Consider the following 6,110-nt stretch of genomic DNA (forward strand, 5'->3'; position numbering starts at 1 on the left):
AAGGTGTTGGAGGCCCAGGTGTGGGCTGCCACAGCACTGGACGGCAGGTGCGTCTCTGCAGCAGGGGTAGTGAGGGTGAGAGTTCCCGGGATGAGATGCGGCTGGACGCAGGGATGAGTCTCAGGGACGCAGCCTGACACTTCCAGGCCACCATCCTGGGCAGGGTGCCTGCAGCGTGGCCGAGAGGACCTTCCAGGGCAGGACATCAGGAAGGGCTGGTGGGCTCCTTGTGAGAAGCCCCCACGGACCCCCAAGAATATCCAGGTGGCCCTGAGAGGAGGCTGCAGCCCCAAAGTCGTGTGAATGACGGGGGGGGGGCAAAGTGAGTCCTGTGCTCTGACTTGGTCAGGAGGCAGGGCTGATGGAGCCGTTCAGACTCAGGAGGGTCTGTGGCGGCCCTTCTGAGATGCCATGATTCTAAGAATCTATGATCTCTGATTCTCAGGCAGTGACCTCAGAGTCCATGACTGGGGCCCCTCTCATGCCGAAGCCTCTGGGGGTCCATCCTGTGCCCCCTCCTAGAGATGTCTCCAGCTGACCTTCCAGCCCCAGCAGTGGCCCCTCATGTGGGGGGTCAGAGGGCAGAGGGACACTGGGGGACCCGGAGCACATCTCCCACGGTATAGGTAGGGGCTGCTTCTTGGAATGGGGCCGGGCAGCCTGAGTTGTGTCCCTGCTCACGCCGTTCCTCAGACACCCTCCTAATGTTAATAAAGAAAGGGCAGCTCCCTCAAAGCCCACAGGCCCCCACTTGGCTCTGGCAGGAGCGCGGAAGGCCAACTTGTCCCAGGGAGGCCACCACAGACAGAAGAGGGGGCAAGCTGGCTGCCCAGGCAGGACGGCTCTCAGCAGCCTGCCCCCACCCCCGGGGGGCTGTCTGGGATGTCTTTAAGGATGCTTTGTTAAGCCCCATTAAATATGCATCGCCCCCGTTAAACTTTAATGTCCCACTTTGAGATGTCACATTTTTTACCTCCTCCTGGGACGGGGGAGGGTTGAGCTGCCCAGAGCTGACGGCTGGCCCCGGGGACCAGGCAGGGGCTGCTGCGGTGGAGGGGAGCCTGGCTGTGCTGCTGGCCCCCGGCCCCCGGCCCGCACCTGGGCCTTGACAAGCCACAGCTGGAGGGGCGTCCCCACACCTCGGGCGCTCGGGCATCCCCAGGCAGGACGGCCCCAACGATCTATGCCAGGGCGAAGCTGGCATCAGTCATCTCTTCCTGTAAAGGGCCTGACGGTAAATGTTTTAGGGTTTGTGTATTCATCTTGGATTTCTTTTTTCAATCCTTTAAACATGGGAACACCCTTCTTAACTCTGGATTTGGCCTGTGGGCCATAGTTTGCCAACCCCCGGCTAGGAGCTTGTGCCTGGGAGGGAGGAGGGAAAGGCTTTGGAATCAGGCAGACCTGGGCCAGGTGTGGGGACCTTTAAAACACTCACCAACCTGCACACCTTTTTTCCAATCAGCACAGGTGCAAACAGTATGTGAGGTCGGGGCCCTGCGGGCTCTGGGGCCAGCCTCCCTGCCTCCCGGAGAACCTCACCTCTCCGGGCATCTGTGATCTGTCCGTAAAGTCAGCATGCCAACGGGCCCTCAAGACACCGTCCTGAGAGGGCGCCTGGGTGGCTCAGTCTGTTAAGCAGCTGCCTTGGGCTCAGGTCATGATCCCAGGGTCCTGGGATGGAGCCCTGCATTGGGCTCCCTGCTCAGTGGGGAGCTTGCTTCTCCCTCTCCCTCGGCCCCTCCCCGCACCACTCATGCTCGCTCGCTCTCTCTCTCTCAAATAAATAAATCTTTTTAAAAAATGATACTGTCATGAGAATGGAATGAAATGAGGTGGGGAAACACCGACCACAGAAAGCCAGGAGCTGTGACCACAGACCGCCCATCAGAGTCCCGAGAAAATCCGACGGGCACATCCACAGGTCTAGCCAGTGCAGTTAGGCAAGAAAAGGAAATGGGAGGCATCCATTAGGGAAATGAAAATCAAAACCACCAGATACTACTTCACACCATTAGGATAGCTATTACATTTAAAAACAAAACAGAAAATTGCAAGTGTTAAAGAGGATGTGGAGAAATTGGAGCCCTTGTTCCCCACTGGTGGGAATGCAGAATGGCGTGGCCACTGTGGGAAACAGTATGGAGGCTCCTAAAAAAATTAAACGTAGAGTTCTCGAGTGGCAATGCCGTTTCTGGCTTATACCCAAATGAATTGCGAGCAAGGTCTCAAAGAGATATTTGTACACCCAATCGCGTAGCAGTGTTATTCACAATAGCCAAAGATGGAAGCAAGCCTGATGTCTATCAGTGGATGAATGGATAAACAAAACGTGGTAGATCCACGTAATGGAGAAATATTGCGCTATAAGAAGGAATGAGGTTTTGACACCTGCTACATGGATGAACCTTGAAGACATTACTGTAAATAAAAGAAGCCAGTCGCAGAAGGCCACATACTGTATGATTCCATTTATATGAAATATTCAGAGTAGGCAAATCTGTAGAGACAGAAAGCAGATGAGAGGTTTCCAGGGGCTGGGGGGAGGGCAGGAGAGAATGCGGGCTGACTGCCTAATGAGTACAGGGTTTCCACTTGGAGTGGGGAAAAGTTCTGGAACTAAGGTAGTGGGAATGGTTGTACAACTTGCGGCTGTATTTATTTCCATCGAAATTTACAATGGTTAAAATGGTAAATTTTATGTAATGTGCCTTTTACCACTCTAAACAAACACTATAGGGATGTCCAGGCTGGTGGAATTTTTGGAGTCTGCCGTGTGAGACCCAGGAGCCCAGCTTTTTCGGACTCCCTGATGTACATCCAGTGTCCGGCAGCAGCCACCCAAGGAAGCGGACCTCAGGAAGCGTTAAGTTTGAAGAGGAAGATCAAATGAGGGATGGTTTCTCTCAAGCCCTCTGTTCTCTTGAGCCCCAGGGGCCATGCAGGAAAGTCCTAGAGCTACTTGCAAGTCACCAAGGGGCCCCTGGCAGTATGGACGCTGCCCCTGGGACAGGAGGGGGGCTCAATCAGTGAGGCGTCCAACTCTTGATTTCAGCTCAGGTCTTGATTGTGAGTTCAAGCCCCGCGCCGGACTGCACACTGGGCGTGGAGCCTACTTTAAAAAAAAATATGAAGCCATTAAAACATATTCCCTCCTGGGGTGGCAGAGCTGAAAGGAGACAGTGCCTGTGCCTGGCATGGGGTGAGCATCCAGAAAATGCCACCCGGTGGTGGTTGGAATAGCAAACAGCACAGTTGTTGTCTACGCATGGTCTGATCCAGCCACGCCAGGGGAATGGACACCGCGGGCCTCCAGGCCCCACCTCGACGGGCACTCCTTGTGAGGAGCACCACCAGGGGAACGTGCCCCGAGGAGAGGCTATGTGTGGTCTCTGGGCTTGGAGAAGGAGGCCTGCGGTCCAGCAATCTGTAGGTGGCTGAGAACACTCACAACATGCCTCTGCGGAACAGTGGACCTAGTTTTTAAATCTTTATTTATCAGTAATCTAGTATAGCCAGGCAACTCACATATGTTCCAGAAGTGAATGAGGGAGGGAGGGAGCCGGTGGGTGAGTGACGGGCTCTCTGCCCCCGGGGGTGGACATCTGTCTGTCCTGAGCCATTAGCCCAACCTTAGCGCAGCAATGGGCACCCAGGGCTGCCCGCTTCTTACTCTCGAGGGCGCTGGCTCGGGTGGTAGAAACATGTTCAAAGGCCTGCGTCCAAGCTTCCTATCTGTGGTGGCAGCTACAGGACCTCGGGCAGGTCACCCTGGCATCCCTCCGTGTTTTCACCTACAAATGGGGATTTCTGCACCTAACTCACTGATGGTTGTTGGGTCCCCACATGGACCTGGCTCATCAGAAGTTTACAGAAAGGGTAGCTGCTGCTGGACTAGAGGTTGCTCATTCAACCCTCACGACCACCCTGGGAGGCAGGAATCGGTGCCCACCCCTGCCATTCTGCAGATGTCGGGACGGAAGCCAGAGATGCAGTGTCTTGCCCGGGATGGGGGATGGCACAGCTCCGGGTGGCAGCCCTGTCACTCAGGCCCCTCCCCGTCGCTATGACCGGCCGGGCCCGCCATTCCGTGTCCTGAGCACTAGGGCAGAGGCAGTTGCCTGAGGGCCTGAGACAAGGATGAGACCCCCCTGGCCAGGGTGACAGTGGGCCCAGCGCTCCGGCAGCTCCCACCCGAAGCCCTGAGGCAGCTCAGACCTCCCCCCAGCCCTTCTCCAGGCCCCTGACATCCCTCTCCCCATCCTCTGGGTGTCCCCCCCCACCGCCGTCTCTATTTCTGTGCATGGGGTCAGGGGGAGGCAGGGGGCCCTATGTGTCTTTCTCCCTCTGGTGGATCTCTGGGTGCCTCTGTGTCGTTCGGCCGTGTAGTTACCTGTCTTGTACCTGCCTCTCTCCTTCCCTCTTTCTGTGTATTTCTGTGTGTCTCTCTGCGCATGAGTGTCTCTCTCGCTCTCTGTGATGCCCTGCGTCTCTCTAGGTCTCGCTCAGTCGCTCGGGGTCAGTCCCTCCCTCCCGCTCCCTCTCTCTCCCTCCTGTTCCTTCTCTCCCTCTCCTTCTCCTTTCCCTTCAATGGAATATCGATCGGCCCGGCTTATTAAGCCCCATTATTTCTCAGAACATTTGCCTTTGAAATTCCAGCAGATGGGCTGGGGTGGCAGCCAGCGCCTCGGGCCGCCCAGACCACGCAGCCTGCTGGGGGCCCAGCCACAGGGGCAGCCGGGTCCACTGCCCACGCCCCCTTTGTGCAGATGCCAGGCCTGCCTTCGCGAGGTCTCCGCCAGCCCCGGCCGCTCCCAGCCTGCGGGCAGCCACTACGTGTGACCCCCACAGCCCGCGCGGGGGCCGCGACTCCAACCCTCTGGCAGCGACGTGTCCCTGAGACTCCACGGGCCCACCCCCATGGTCAGGATCCTGTGCAGTTCGCCCAGGTCTGAACCCCGTCCTGGCACACCCGGGGAAGAAGACTAACCCAGTCAAGTGGGCACCCAGGGGGTAAACTGAGGCACAAGAGCATCAGCATGGGGCAGCCGTTCTTCAAGGGCATTGTTGTCCACCCCCATGGGAGCTCCCTGTCCCCACCAGCCTCCATCTCCTGAGTAGCCCATGGCTGTTTAAAGGGCAGTCCCTCCGTCGTGCCTGGAGGTGGGGGGTAGCTGTGGACAGGAGAGCCTGCCACCCCCTGGGCCAGACAGGGGGACAAGGGTGATCTCCTCCCTTCTTCCCTGGCTCACCCTCCACCACTTCCACAAGCCCAGGCTCGCTCCTGGGGGGCGGCCGTGCCCACCTCTCCAGCCCCGTGTCACCCGTCCCCGCCCCCAGCCCCTCAGGACCAGCCAGCAGGCCTCCCCGACACACAAACACTCCACGACTTTCCTTCCTCTGGGCCTTTGCCCGAGCTGCCCGCCCTCTGCCCCCTGCCCGTTGTCAGCAGCTAACTCCACCGGTCCTTGACTTGTCTTCCCCGACCACCTGCCGCCTGAGCTTCCCATGACAGCGCAAGGCAAAGCCTGCCTGCCTGCCTGCCCCTCTGCTCCGGCGGCGGCCAGAGTCATACCTGTGTGCATCCCCGTAATATCCTCTCCCCCACCTCCACTGGCCCCGACTGGGCACCTGTCGGAATGAAAATGCCTCCAGAGCTTATGGCAGGAGAACCTGCCTCTGCGGGACTTCCTGAGAGCCACACAGCCTTGATCTGAGTGGCGCTGTCATCTGGGAGCCCACGGTCCTCCCTGCCTGCCTCGGCTCCCAGGAGAATTCATCCTGTGAATCTCTTGCAGTCAACAGTCCCTGCCTGGGGGCACAGGTCCAAAGGGCAGGGCTGGGTCGCTGAGGGCATAACAGTAACAACTCCAGGATCAGGGTGTCAGCTCCCCAAATCCTCCTGACTGCTCTTGGAAGAAGGTGCTATTTTAAAACCATTTACGGAGGAGATGATTGAGGTCTCCAGCAACTTGTCCAGTGACTTGTCCAAGGTCACACAGCTAGCAAGAGGGACTGGCAGGGAGGTCTCTCTGGCTCCAAAGCCCAAGGTCTTTACCACCCACAGTCTGGGAGGGGCACATACTTAATGGCTCCAGGCCTGACTCCTG

Source organism: Halichoerus grypus, chromosome 14 (assembly GCF_964656455.1).
Source record: "Halichoerus grypus chromosome 14, mHalGry1.hap1.1, whole genome shotgun sequence".
Lineage (NCBI taxonomy): Eukaryota > Metazoa > Chordata > Mammalia > Carnivora > Phocidae > Halichoerus > Halichoerus grypus.